This window comes from Aegilops tauschii, chromosome 5 (genome assembly GCF_002575655.3).
Source record: "Aegilops tauschii subsp. strangulata cultivar AL8/78 chromosome 5, Aet v6.0, whole genome shotgun sequence".
Classification (NCBI taxonomy): Eukaryota; Viridiplantae; Streptophyta; class Magnoliopsida; order Poales; family Poaceae; genus Aegilops; species Aegilops tauschii.
The window spans coordinates 478,366,360-478,382,293 of NC_053039.3; positions in this window are offsets into that span (position 1 = coordinate 478,366,360).

Here is a 15,934-nt window from a genome sequence, read left to right on the forward strand (position 1 = left end):
CAGGTTATGATATTGTTTCGAATCCTGGATCTTAAATTTCAGAAAATCCAAAAGTGAGCATAAATTCTTGAAACTAAGCATGGTCACATGATATGGCACAAATATTACTTCGTAAGTTTTTTATTCAATTTGAGACAAGCTGCTTATGACAAGTTCCACAAATGAAGAGCCAAGGTATTTTGGAACAAAGACCTGTCACGTTAAGGCGAACGCTTTCACTATTGAAACCGTGGGCGTTTACGTGCCGCCACGAGTCCCCGCTTCTCATCGGAAGGTGCCGTCCGAGCAAGCGTGTGAGTCGACGGGAGGCGTGCGAGCAGACCGCTGCGCCGGCTGTCAGGGAGGCGTGCGAGCAGACCGCTACGCCGGCTGTCAGGGAGGCGTGCGAGCAGACCGCTGTGCAGGCTCACCGGGAGGCGAGCCCTTTGACCAGGCTCCGCCGCCCACCGTCGTCCCAACTGCTCCCACTTTTAATGTCGCCGGCGCCGCAGTTTAAAATCAACCCCGCACTACCCGGTATCGCTACAATCCTCTCTCTTCCTCTCCGATTCTCCTGTCGTCTACCTCCAACTAGCCTGTCCTAAACGTACGCCATGCCACATCACGATGGTCTGCCCTTAGTGTTCCAGTTTCCTGAGGAAGACACCCAGCCGGAGTCTCAAGAACATAAGGCGCTTTGGGACGAGCTTGAACTGGCCTTGCGGGAAGACGCCGCACCTGTCCCCGCTCCCGTTCCGGCTCCCGTCGCCCCGACTGCGCCAGCGCCCATCCCCGTGGCATTGATGGGCTGGGAGCCGCACATTGTCGCCGAGCTTGATCCCACGGGGTTCCACGAGGTCCCCGCCGACTTTCACGCGCCCGTGCACCTGCCAGCGCATGCGCCTGCGCGTGCACTAACGTGAGCGCCCGTGCCGGTGCCCGTGCACACGAATGTCTCCGCCGCGCCGTTGACAGTGCTTGTCCCCGCGCGGGTGCCAGTGCCCCCCTCAGCGGCATGGATGGCCGCCGTCGACCGCTTCCTTGCACCAACGCCAGTCGCCTCCTCCCGCCAGTTGACTCGCTCCGAAGTCCAGAACATTTTGGCCTTCCTTGAAGCCAGGCCAACGTCCAGGAGTACGCCAACAACGGCGCAAGACGCCGCCGTCGCCGTCGGTCAGTGGCCCGATGACACACAGAACACGGCAGAGGAGCCGCTTCCCACCGCGAGACGCCCCCGCCGCCGCCGCGTAATCTAAATTTTCCATGCAAAACGTTTGGATTGCCATGCTTAAAATCCGAATGTTTATCATTTCCGTTTATTTTATATCGATTGTCGTATAGTTTGATCGATTGAATGTTCTGCTAGAGCCGTATCAAATTAAATATAAAACGTCATCAAGCCACATGTATTCCTTGTCATCCAATGACCTAGACTGCTTCAATGTCGAGCGCTCAACACGATTAGCGTGCAATTCATTTCATGCCAAAAATAGTGCTAATCACATGACAACACGCAAATATATCCTAGTAGTTAATATCCGCATGCACTTAATATACTTCCAAATTAACGTGCATTGCACGTACACACTGACTAGTGCTGCTAGTACGTGAAACTGGTGCCGTGACTTGTGAACGCGTCCAGATATGGTCAACGGCAACATCGCCCGCGAGTACTTCCTGTTTGCCCGTGCGTCTAAACGCGGAAGGGGAGAAGAGAGAGAGAGAGCACACATGGAACCCACCAGTAAGTGAAGGCGAATAATATTACATGTTATCCATTAATTAGGTTGTGGTAATATAAAAACATTATGTGAACAAAGGGGGTACAACAAACATTGCTATTCTACGTATGTTGCCTATTGACGTGCGGCTTGAAGGCCCGGTCGCATGTTCGATCCTCGTCCTTTACTTTTTAATTTGTATATGGGTCCAAATTTGTTTCATGACATGTGGGCCCCTCGGTGTGTAGTTTGTAGCACTTTAATTTGTGGGTCGAAATTTGATTCATTCCACGTGGACTATCGGTGTGTAGTTTTGTAGCTTATTTATAATAATTAAAGAGAACAACATAGTTTTTTCAATAATACCATGGTGCGGCGTCGAAGGCGAGAAAGGACGTGCGAGAGAGCGATGACCGAGCCAGAGGGAAATCAACTAGGGGAGTTGCGTGGGTTGCAACGGTGTTTGGAGTAGTTGTGGGCCGAATGCTACGAAAATATAATCTAAACCGACCGGAATAAATGCCTACACAAATTAATCCAAGGTTGGAGTTCCCCTCGCAATGTAAATAGCTCCGGCTTTGCGAGGGATGGAGAGGTAGTAGCTTCAACGCGTGGAAGATACGGTGTGAGAAAGCGAGGTCAATCGAGAGACATATAGATAGAGAGACAAAGTGAGTGTGGTCCGACATTCATTGAACAAATATATATGCTCTGGAGAGATATTGTCTGATTGAGCTTTTTGGAAAGGGTGGGGGCTGTAAGATAGAGCTTGAGAGATGATCCAGTCACAGACGTGTAGCTATATTTTGTGCGTGGGAGGAAGCAAGGTCAACCGATCACATAGGGTCACCGTGCGATCGAAAGAGTGAGACGGGTTGGAGAGAGTGACCTAGATAGACGATGTGCGTGAGAGAGTATACAATGTGAATAGGTTGAATTGGGCTCAAACATGGTGATATATCGTTTTTGTCCGAGAAAGAGTGAGGTCAATCGAGACATACGGAGAGAGAGAGATTGAGTGAGCGTGGCCCACCATGAGGTCGAAAGAGTGGCAGCGTCTTGGATGGACTGACCTAGATAGACAATCTACGTGAGAGAGTATAGAGTGTGTCGATCGAGGCTCGAACAGGGAGATATATCATTTGTGTGTGAAATAAACCGAGGTTAAACGAGACTCAGACAAAGAGAGCGAGATTGAGCGAGTGTGGCCCGCCATGCGGAAGAAAGAGTGAGACAGTCTCGAGGGAGTGACCTAGATATACAACGTGTGTGCGTGCGCACGAGAGGTTGGGGGGGCTAGATAGGCAATGCATGTATTTAGCGCGAGAGGGTGAGACGGAGAGGGGGGGAGAGAGAGAGAGCTCGGCATGCGGTGCAATGGCGGGTGTGTGAGGTAAATACATTTGGTAACAGAGTGGAAAAAGGGGTTGTGTAGTTGAGAGACTTAGAGATCGAAACATGGAGAGAAAGAATGAACGTGTGTTGGAAACCGATAGCTTCCTAAGTTGGTTAGGAGAGGAAGATTGACCGATACAGGAAGTATGTAGCGTTTGTGCGGGGGGGGGGGGGGGGGGCTAAAAACAACATTTGAATGTACATAGTACGAGACTTAATATCGATGTTTCAATTCGGTGTACATTGTAAGATTTGAATCGAGGACCAGGCATATGGGTAATTATTTCGAATTCGTGCCATACTAAGTTTCAAAAAGTTGACATTGACTCAGTTTGTTGTGCTATTTTGTAGGTCATATGTTTGATTCCATCTAAAAGTTTTCTCACTACCATGGTGTTCATCATATACATATGAATTTGTATTAAAAATGTAGCGTGGATACAGTGAAATGCGAAATCCACGTTAGAATTGGAGATCGCTACGTGACACACACTCTAATGCAAATAACTAACTACGTGACACACACACTCTAATTCAAATAACTAATTATGTGACACACACTCTAATCCACGTTAGCGTGGGTACCGTTTCGATTTTTTTTCAAATAACTCCTCATTAATTAATTTATAGTACTCCCTCTGTTCACTTTTATAAGACCTTGAAGACATTTCAGACAATGTGCAAAACAGTTCATTTTAAGTTGTCTGAAACGACTTACAAAAGTGAACGGATGGAGTATCTCGTTTCTAATGACTAATTATTGCAAGGAAAACACGGGCATGGTAATACATACAGATTCGTTTGCAAATGAAAGAAGATTCGTTTGGATTCTCAAATGTAGGCGCACCAGGCAGACCAGGGTTGTGTCGGGGTGGACGCTGCTTCGGTGCCTTAAAGGCAACTGCCTTTGGGTCACTGACATGTGGGCCAGCCACCTGTTGGGCCCACATGTCATGGACACAAAGGCAGGTACCTTAAGGCACTGAAGCATAGTCCTGTCGGGGTGGTCTCGTGTGTCGGACGGACGCGTAGCACCCAGCCACCCACCCCCCTCCCCCCCCCAAAAAAAGGACGACGACAATATAAGTTCACGCTTCCATGTTTCGGATTGAAATATGTGGCGGCCCCAATTCCAGCCCTGCAAGATCTCTCTTCTCCACCGTCCCCTTCCGCGCCCAGATTGGTCAAATCCCTAATTCGCCGCCAACCCTTGAGTCGCCCCTCGTGTCGTCTCTTTCCCCACCATTCCCCATCTCTGTGCCGGACGACGACGATGAAGACGACGGTCGCGCTTCACCACCGCACTGGAGCTACCTCATCTACGCCCTCGTCCACCGCACCGGGTGGTCCACCGACAACGTCGGTCGCCGCAACCGATGTGCCTCACAGACACCGAGTTCCACCGCATCAGGTGCGCTTCACTGACACCGTCTCCCAGCTCACCGGGGCTACTTCACTGAGCACATTGTCGCACCTCCGCCCCCCGAGGCCGTTGGGGCTTCACCAACGGTCTCATCCACCGCATCGTAGCGCTCCGCTGCCACTCAAGATCTGCATCCGTGCGCGGCCAGCCAACGCTAGCGCATCACCCTCAACGGCTCTAAAGTGACCTGCACTCTAACTAGGCGAGCATGCCCAAACGCCGGCCCGAACTAGGTATCCACACATCACTCCCTTGTGCACTGTTCCGACAATGTTTGGATATCCTTTCACTGCTCTCTTAGCTTACACGCCTATGCAACTCTGACTTTAACTCTTATTTCTTCTGGAGATATCATCTGAAACAAGCAAATCCATTTTTTAGCAAAGCATGACGGCGCTACGGGATCTGGTACACATCCTGCACACCCGTATAACCTTGTAAGTATCTGTCCTCCGGTACAACATCAAGGTCGATTCCTCTTATTTGATCAACCATTCGCCGTGTCAAAAATGCAGAGGGGGATGCAAGGAGCACAAGGCCTGCACATCCAAGAAAGTCGTAACATGGACTTGTACATGGAACATCCCAAGCGCAAGCAGAGCTGCAGTGAGCCTGTACAACGAGCTAGCGTAAGTCCCTGCATTTCATTTAATTTGTACTGGCATTCGTGTATGATTTGTGTGCAGTGGCTGATCCACGAATTCAAGTTACCAGGGGCGAACATTTAACTTAAAAAATACGAAGGCACTTGCACTCCGGAAATCAACATAACTTGAGAAATGTGAAGCTACATGCACTTTGAAAACCAGCTAATGATCCAAAGTAGTTTAGATTATAAACACTAAATGATGCAAGCACCAAAAAACACAAAATGCAACATGGTGTACAAGGACTACAAACATGGTCTGTACCTGCTTCAATTATTTGTTCTTTGGTTGAAAATATCGAAGTGTAATTCCACGTATAACCAGTGCGCAAACTACATATCAATATATCTATCCTGCACAAGTATGCCAATAGTTTCAAACAACAGATTAGAAAAGTAGTTATGCTATGTTGTCATGATACGGGGACTTTCTGGTAGATGGCCTCGACGTTTCCTCAAGCTATGAAAATGCACTATAATTTGCTAGTCATCAATGCCTGCAAATCTCTGTCTCTCTCAACATAGTAGATCATCATTAGACACTAAATCCTTGAATGAGCTTGCAAAATGCTTGCATTAGATCCCTCATTCGACACTATATGTTCATCACCAGGAGCATGTAAAATGTTTGCATCAAATCCTTCATTAGCAGTCTGTTCATGAGACACTTCAGGCTCAAGAACAACATGAGCTTGTATGTTTGCACCGGAAACTTGATTAGATACATCAGATTTAGTCAGTTCAGTATTGATTGGGGGAGTTATAAAATAAGTAGAAATTGGTTTCATTTTCTCATAGATTCCCTACATACAAGCTTTTTTACAACACCGTCAGGTTTAACTATTGGCCAGAAATTGAAGAGTTGAATTAGATATAATCAGGGATGTGATGTACCTGCTCATTGCGCATGCTACTCTTGCAAGCTGCGACTGTCCGTTTGCGCAAGCTCGATGCCATGCTCGTGCTGCCGCCGCTGCCTCCCATGCAGGCTACACCTAGGGTTGGATCTTCATCTTCTTGTCCTTCCGTTCGCTTGAAGCCCGGCGACCGCCCTCCAACGAGGGCGCGAGGAAGTGTTGTGTCGGTCTGTCCAGCGGCGGCTAGGTTAGGAGCGAACCAGACTGGAGGCTGGAGCGTATGAATTGGAATTTTTCCTGCTGTCGGTCGATATGGGAGGCGCTCGTTTGGGCTGCGAGCCTGCTATAGGGCCTGCCTTACACTTATGTTATTGGCCCATCCAAATTGAAACATTTTTCTTCATTTTTTACATTGCCTGCTCGTGCGTTGGGACGAACAAAACTAGCATGGGCCAACCTGGATGACTCAAACTAGGTGCACACTTTCCAGCCACCTGAGTCGGCCGCCCATACCAGCCCCTATGGTGGCGTCGCCCCTTTTTGCGTGTATGATTGGATAGTGAAAAATATTCCAGTGGCGCTTTTGATTTACCCACAGAATGGTTGAATTGCTTGTTTCTATGACCTGAGTTCGACAATAATGTGAAGGATGCCAGTCTTTTCATCCTATTGTAGATTGCTTAGATCTCGATATACCAAAAGTAATCACATGAAATATACTGTAAAAGCCAGTGTGATGTGTTTGGCTACAACTAGTCTGACTACGCGTCCTCATATAACATATCAAGGACGCACCATCTTACCAGATTAACCATTCGACTTACCCATGCAGTGTGGGAAGAAACAAGTATTGGTACTGCGTATCCAAGCAATTGATGCCAAGGACTCCTTCGTACTACCTTGTAAGCGAAAAAGAAGTTGCAGTGTGCCTGTACAAAGAACTAGCGTAAGTTCAGTTACCTGCTTCTCGGAATTTTAGTTAGCCACTTATTGCAAAATTGTTCAATTACGTTGCTTGGCTTAATTTAGTTTGCTACTGATTACATAATGGCACAGCCTGTTAATCATATAGTAGACTACGCCTATCTATGTGTTTGATACTTATTGTTAAGAATTACCTGTTTGCCTTAACTTAAATATCTACTTGTTTGTTTAACTGCTTTGCTGCTGCAACAACGGGTTACAATGATGTTAATAACTACTTTTCAGCATCCAATTGAAACGCTTTAATTCCTTTTTTGTTTAACTGGTTTGTTGTTATAACTCCCAGTTGAGGTGTTTTGCTCACTTCAACTTTTCTGAATCCAATCGGAACTTTAATGGCAAAGCAGGTTAGCCCAAGATCAAAGAGCGAGGTCCCCATGGACGTTGCATCATCCCACAGCAGTGGCACCGGCCCAATCGTGCATTATGAATTGCCAACTGCTGATGCTCTAGAGGCTAAACTAGTGGTAGAAAGAGATTCTGCTTCTGCACTTAGAGATGAAGTTGACATGTTGAGGAAGCAAATAGCACAATCACAAGCAGTACTCAAGACAACCATTAAATATTTGGTGGATTTCAAAACGAAGCAAGCTGAGACTGAACAGATTGTTAAGGTCCTGAAGCAAAAAAGGAAATTAAATTCCTACTTGGTAAATCATAGGTGAAATGTTCTTTCCATAGTTGAATAATCTTTGTGTTGTCTGTTCATGTAATCAATCAAACCATTTGTTTTAGAGATCATGTAATAATTGTCTTTTTTGTTTTTTGGTTTGTAATTTTATTTGAGCACAAGTCTGTATTAATTGATAAGACTCGGAGACATTTCATTTGGATTGCTGTGCCAGACCTACAAATATGCCAATCGGGCTGAATGTGCATTCAGCAATAGTAGTAGTATAGATGGACCATAAGTGGCACGCATCGGAAAGGGCCAAGATGCTGGCTAAAAAAAGGATATTGTTGTAGCCAAAAAAAGTACAGCGGCCTGGCTTATGTATGTTAGTTGATATTATTGATCCATATACTCTATAAGTGTTTATATGTCTGTTAGTTCTGTACATTCTTGGTTGATTGACTCGGTATTTGAATCTTGATACATCGCTTGTGTACATATCTAAATGGGAGTACACATTATGCTGCGTGTGACATTTGAGTTGGACATGAAGTGTTCCAAATATTCGAATTCACCTTAAACTGGATTCTAGTTTCTGAATTTGAGTATCGGCATTTGTAAACCATATTCATATAGGAATACATCTTTGTCGTCCTTTTGAAGATATATAAAAACACATAGAATGATTTATAAAGATTCATATAGGAATACAAAATGGATTCGAATTTAGTTGCCAGGGTAAACGTGGATGCTTATTGTCCCAAAATTCGAAAGAAGCAGCAAAATGTCCACTCCCACGTCGGCTGCCCGAAGCCAAGTGTTTGGGAGATGGAAATTACTGTCTACCCATTACACGGACAATCCATCGGCCCGATTTCCACTGCTCTAAATAGGGGTGGGTTAGTAACTTCAATTAGACGTGACACGACCGCCTCTGAGCCCGTTCCGACACGGTGGGCGTCAAACATGGGCGGCAAAACTCATTTGATTCAAGCTCGTCCGAAAGATCTCTGTTTCTCCCTCCATTCCCCATTCATACACGGTGGGCGGCAAAACAAACTCGACTCGGCCGAAATCGATGTAGGCAAATATTTTCAATAGGGGCAGGTTTGTAACTTCACTCAGACGTGACACAACCGCCCTACCTGTTAGCCCTGTTCATACACGGTGGGTGCCAACCACCCTCTCCTCGCCCGAAATCGCTCTGGGCAAATATTGGCGAGATGCGAGATTACCGTCCTATCCCCAACCGACGAGACGTCCAAATTTTAAACGGGGGCTAAGTTCGTAACTTTCCCATATTTCAGACAGGCGCGTCCCAAAAACATGGTTCCCCGTACCTCTCCCTCCATTTTCCCACTCATACACCGTCCGCGCTAGAACACCCCATCCCCACACCAGCCTCCGTCCGCCACCCCATCCATCGCCGCCGTCCTCCACCACATCCATCGCCACCGTCCTCCACCATGCCGGAGCACCTACCAAGACCGCGTCGTCCACTGCCAGAGATGGACGTTTCTCATCCACGGCGACGGACCAATAGCCTTGCATCGCGTCCTCTTTGCCGGGGCCGCTCACACGACCTTCTCTTCCACCGCAACGTGACTTATCCCCCGATGCACCCGTCTACCGTCGCAGATCTGCTTCAACGCCACCGACAGCCATCGCACCCCCGATGCCTACACGGCGCCGCAAGAGAGGTGGTACTTCATATCTCCTCAACTTTTTGATCTCAACCAGAAAATAGATCTTAACTTGGTTACTCTACTTTCTTTTCAGCTCTTAGAATTTAGTTCTTAGTTCGAAGCAAACAATGGATGCTAAATATCATTTCTCCGGTTTGCAGCTTCAAATCTGCCATGGCACAGCCATAATACGGTTTAATTGATCATGCTTAGGGTTTAATTGATCATGTTGGTTCCGTGGTGGTTTCTTTAATAGAAATCGGAGGGGAAACCCTCTTTTGCTAAAAAAACATGCTTAGAGTTTCCCCCTTTTATGATCACTATACGATCAGAATACGTGCTTCGTGTCATAATAACACTACTCCACCCATCAAGCTAAACAAGCTTAGTTGTTCAAATACGAATCTGATATTATTAAAACAGAGTTGTTTAATTGGTCAGCTAAATGTTCCTAAATTAGTTTCAAAAATGCATGTTCGCCGCTCGGGTGTGTATCTCTACAGGGTGTCCACGGTGGGTCGGCCCACCCTGGGATTTTGGGCCGTCCCAGGCCCCGATTCCCCTCTGTTCTGCTGCGCGCTTCTGATCTCTACTCGCCCCCAGCCGCCTGCCTCACCGGCGACTTGCCGTCCCCGGACGGCATGACTCTAGGAGGAGACGCCGGACTAACAGGAGGCCAGGAGCCGCTCGCCCTACAGCGTCACCGCTGCCCGGGCGCGCCTCCGTGCCTACCTTCCTAGTCCGTTCAGGGCGCTGGTGTGCAGCACCCACCAAGCCAACCCGATTTATCCTGAGATACATCCTCAGCACTCAGCAGCCACTCCTCATCACCCATTTTCTAATTGATTCATTACTCATTAGGCAGGACTGTCATTAGGGTTTGTTGTGTGCTCAGTGCTACCTACACTTAATGGTTCAGATGTATTTCGGTAATCTTTAGTACCTCTAAAGTTCACAGGGTTTTCAAAATTCCGGCCCTCGGAACAGAAACTAGTCATTTTGGATTGTTGGTCGTAGTGATATTGACCCAGATTACTACTGCAAGCCAGGTCTGTTGACAATTTTACTTGTCTTTCTTACTCATTCGATATAATATCCAATTATTCACGTCGATTAGTTGCAAACAATAAGTGCTAGACAAACTTCTTCATTCAGATTTTGGACGGTCTCTTACTGCAGTTACAATTCTGCATACTTGTCCTAGTAAGGTCACAAGTAAATGATTGATTCACTACATCTATGCTTGCCTTGTCATATTTGTTGTCAATATTCTTTTAGGGTGGACCACCCTGTTTCTAAATACTGGAACCGTAGACATGAGTGAATAGTATTTCTCTATGTGATCTATTCCATCATGTGTGGGTAACGAACACTGCATTGTATAGAAAGAAAGTGTCATTTCCAGCTTTTACATAGGTTTCGATCTTTTACATGGAATACAATCTGCCTACTTGCTTTGTGTCGCACTACCAACACTCCACCCTTGAAGCTAAACATTACGCCACTCATAATTGCTTAGTTTATTTGTTCAAATATGAATTTCATATGATTCTAATGTTCCTACTTCAGTTTCGAAATGTGTGCCTGCCTGTTATAGAGACATAAGGGGTTTGTATTTCTGTGTGTGGTCTGGTCAGCACGGTTGGGGAGGTGAACTTTGCATATGCAGGGGTTTATAGGGAGACACTCTCCGAGTTGAATCCGCAATGCATTCCATAGATAATCTGACTACTTTTTATGTTTTCATGAATCTCAGATTCTGAACAGCATCATAATGATTATGAGCATGCGCGCATGAAAAGAATAAAGCAGAACAATGCCATGGCTGTCAAACTTGGCATTAAGGGACTGAAATCAAGTCTGGATGCAATGCAATGCAAACACTCTCCACCTACACATTCATGCTCAGAATATGATCCTAACAGTGATTCTGAGCTAGAGGGAGACCTAAGTCAATGTAGCTCCCTAGTGGAGGAGTCAGAGGAAGATGCCCTATCTTATTCACACATCAAGGTACTTGCTCTAACTTTCCAAGGTTACATTGCTCGCACATATCTTGCAACTGATGCTTTGCATTGCTTCTACTTTGTTGAACTGCCATTAGCTTAGTTTACACATCGTGTATGTGAATACGCCCTGCCTATCCATTTTTAGTACATATTCCATCTGTCATCATACCATATTTATCCATTCAAATGTTGTTCTTGTGTATCAGATGTTCAAAAGGAAGAGGGCGATTGCTGGTCGTGGAGGACCACAAGCAAAGTATTTGGAAAAGGTAGTGGCACCTTATAAATCAAATAGCCCATTAGGTGTAGTTGCAATATCACCTGACCCACAAAATACCCCAACTCTAGCAGACTCTAGCCCTACTACGCTGGTCATTTCTGATGCCCCAACTTAGCAGACCCCAACTGCAGCAAACAGTATGATTATGCTAGTTGACATAGCACCAGCTATACAACGCAAAACCCCCATTCCAGCAAAGAGTACACCAAATCCAGTTGCCAAATCCCTTTTCGAACCAGAGAGAGCCCCAATTGCAGCAAATAGGACCCCTGTTCCAATTCTTCCTAGTTTAGAAGACGAAGCTTATGTTGTTGTCAGGAACTTTGTGCGCATCTTTCCTTCATGGAAAGATTATACCGCAGACACAGAACAATTTCCAGTCTTCCTCCGCAACTTACGCGTAAGTAATGTACTAATGTTATTCATGGTCATTACTGCATATGTTTCTGCTGACAGAAGACACACGATTTCATTCTTTTAAATAGGCGAGGAGCAAACTGGATTGTGATGACGAGCAAGGGTTGGTTGTGCTTTTCAAGCACTCATTGATGAAGTATCGTTCCTACCTCAGGCAAGCGCACTTCGATGGCAAGCCTCTGAACGAAATTTCTGTAAAGTCTCCGGTGCTACATTTATCCGACGGTGACTGGAATAATCTTGTTACACATTGGTCTCGGCTGCAGCGTAAGGTACTGTCTATGATATCACATCACAATTTGAACTACATTTCTGCATTTGCCTTAATGTCTCACTTGTACGAAAACTGTTAGCAGAAGAACATTCGTTCTCAATGGACCACAGAATCTCGCAACTATACTGCACACTGCATTGCTCTTATTAGTACCTCTTGCCCTGTATGACCATACTTACTTTCATAGCTGTTTGATTATGTAGCATCACTACACATGTTAGCCTCATAATCGTCCATTTGGTGGACATTATAAGATCCGTATGGACTCTTACATAAATTTAGAATCAACCCAATGCTTTTGAAGAGGTTTAGCTCTGCAGTCCTCTTGTAAGGACTGAACGTGGTCTATCACTGTACTTACATTAACAGCTACTCCCTCCGTCCCATAATATAAGAACGTTTTGTACAGTACACCAGTGTTCAAAACACTCTTGTATTATGGGAAGAGGGATTTGTTCATTTTGTAGCATTCTGCATCTTATCTCCCTCGCCCACCATTTACTAAAAAAGATCAGATCTATATTTAATCTTACTAACAAGTAGAATACACAGACAATGCCAGTGCAGAAGTGTAACCCATTGCTCTTGTCAGTACATTTTGTCCTGTAACGCTTGTACTTCCAGGGATTGGTAGTTGATTATGTAGCATCAATCTGCATCTTATCTTCATTATCCTCTATCCCTTCCAGTATTATCATATCTATAATTACTCTCTACAAAATGTAGAGTACAGGCAATGCTTATGAAGAAGATTCTGTGCTAAAATTCTTGAGTTATCCTTCCCTTGACATGGAGAAGGGCATTATAAAGCCGGTGTTAACTGTTAATGTAAGTCAGTCCTTCTAAATCCTTTATCCTCAACTGTTGTTTAATTTGCTCATACTCCCTATCGTTTGCTTCTGTTTAGTTTGCTGTTTCTACCAAAATGCATGTTCGTAAGAACTGTAAGTTCTAAGTTTTACTTGTAAAACCAAATTCCTTATTCATACCATGCACATTACTTAATACTCCCTATATGTATGCTTGTTTTTGTGGATCTATAATCCATGTGTGGTGAAGCAACCCACGTTTGCACCTTGTCATCTCCTGTTTTATCTTACTGATGTGGCTGATGATATGAACAACATGCCATGCACATTATCCAAAATAGATACAATGATTTTCTTTGCCCTTCATCTGTGCTTGTTATGTTGACATGGTAATCCAGTAGTGTGGTGAAGCTCCCCGCATTATGAACAATGCCAAATTATGCTATTGATATTTTGAACTTACTCTTTATTTTTTTAATTTGAAATTGGATAGAATTGACAGAACAATTATCATCTTTGTTTATACACGTGCAAAACCTGTCATCTCTCTGCTTTGTTTCAGGGTGATATGCCTGATGGCATGCACAAGTCTGCTGAAGGCTGTGAGACAAACCCAACATATATTGCAGCAAAGAAGGCAAAACATCTTGAAGATAGCGAGGGAACCCCAAAGTCTTGTCTTGATGCAGTGTTCAAGTTACTTGAGACTAACAGTCAGACAAGCTCACAGAATTCGTTATCTGAATTAGTTCAACTTCTTCAGTCCCAAGTTCTAGCAGAAAGGCATTCTGCAACTCAAGTTCGACTTGAAGTCATATCTCTAAGAAAGATTGCGGAGAACACCAATGAGAACCTCATCACTAAACAGCTACACCTGGAAGCTATGACCGACATGCTAGGCCGGTCTCACAGCCTTGCTCAGCAGCTCGCGCAGCAGTTCCCCCGCAAGGCTAACCTTTCTTGAACTGTCTTGGAAGTGGTCTCGGTTCAGTATTATTTTGTTACGCTGCAATGGTGCCCAGTTTTTGTAATCTGCTTCTTCGTTGCGCTTTATGATCACTGGTGGCGAACTTCGATGCCCAGTGGATGTAATATAGCTTAAATCCTTTATTGTATAGTGTAGGTTTATTCTTAGTTACTATGCCGTAATTTCTTTATTGTATAGAGTAGGTTTGTTCTTAATTCCTACTAGTTACTGCCATCATTCGCTATCTGAAAAAAAATCAGATGTAGTCGACCGGATCGAAACATTCGACTCTAACGGGCCAGGTTTTTAGCGGGCCACAATTGGGCCGGCCTGCGTCTTTCTTGGGCCCGAATGATTGGGGCCTTCACACATTGCGCCAGGCCCAAACTTACCCCGACCTATATTTTAGTTGGGCCTTTTGTCGACCCAGCGCTTAGTTTGGCCCAGGTAGCGTTGGGCCATTAACAGGCTGAATATTGTACTGGCCTGTTACGACCGAGATGAAACCACGGGCCTTTAGCAGGCCAAAATGCATGTTGGGCCTCAATTTTCACTAGTCGTCGACGGGCCTTCAGCAGGCCGAAATGTAGACCGGGCCGTTTTGGCCCCAGTTAGCTCACGGGCCGTTACCAGGCCGAAACATATCTCGGGCCTTAGTTGGCCCACTGATATCATGGGCCTTTAAGAGGCCGAAAGCTTAGCACAGGCATCAACGGGCCGAATTACGCGGCATGACTTTAACAGGCCCAAAGTCACGTTGGGCTTAACTGTTGCCACCATTACCACGGGCCGTTAGTGGGCCCGATGTCCCGTCGGACCATATATGGCCCATGGGCAGCACGGGCCATTCCCAGGCCGAAAGTCACACCGGGCTGAAATGGGCCCATGTCTACATCAGGCCTCTAACAGGTCGAAAGTCACTGGGCTGTAGTTGGGCCCAAATATTCGGCGACCAATTAATGGGCCAGATCTGGCTTCGGGCCGCAAATGGGCCCAAATATTGGGCGAACAATTAACGGGCCAGATCTGGCTTCGGGCCGTAAATGGGCCCAAATATTGGGCGAATAATTAATGGGCCAGATCTGGCTTCGGGCCGTAAATGGGCCTTTATTAAGCAGGTCGTTATTGGGCTGGCCCACTAGTACCTGATTAAGTTCTACGGGCCTTTGACTGGGCCGGCCTTTTTAACCTATATGGGCCTTTGTTGGGCCCAGCCACGTGTCGACGTACCATAGGCATGTCTCCTCCAATGGACGGGCGACATCTGGCCCACTGACGAGCTGACAGGTGTTCCCTTCGGCCAATCAGAATTTTACACGTGGAAATTTCCCATTGGTCAGGGCTGTTAACGGGTTATCGGATCCAAAATCCGACCCGATAGCTTAACGGCGTTCCGTTACGGTGGATGCCACGTGTCGGTCACCCTTGACGAAAGCACTTCTGTGACGCGCGATTTATCGTCATCGAAGTGGACACTTACGTGATGATAATTTTGGTAATGTCACTTCTACGACAGCACAGGTATGACTATCTTGATTCTGTCATAAAATCGTCATGGATGTACATGCATGACAAAAAACACGACCTACTGTGAGAAACACGTATCATCACGGAAGTGTGTTTTTTTGTAGTGCATCTTCCCCAAACACCCTCACATAGAGGGTCGATCCACCGTCGTACCTGAAGTGGAGGGTGCACCGCCTGCCTAGGCCGCGCGCGCGGGCGAATGTCTGCCAGCTGCGGGCCAGGGCTATGTTGCCCGCGGCGGAAGTCTCAACCGCAACCCAAGAGGCCTTGCTGCAGCAGCCATCCGCCTGCAGCCAGAGTCCGCCTGGACCAGAGGCCGGCAGTTCACCGGTGAAGAAGCGCGGAAGT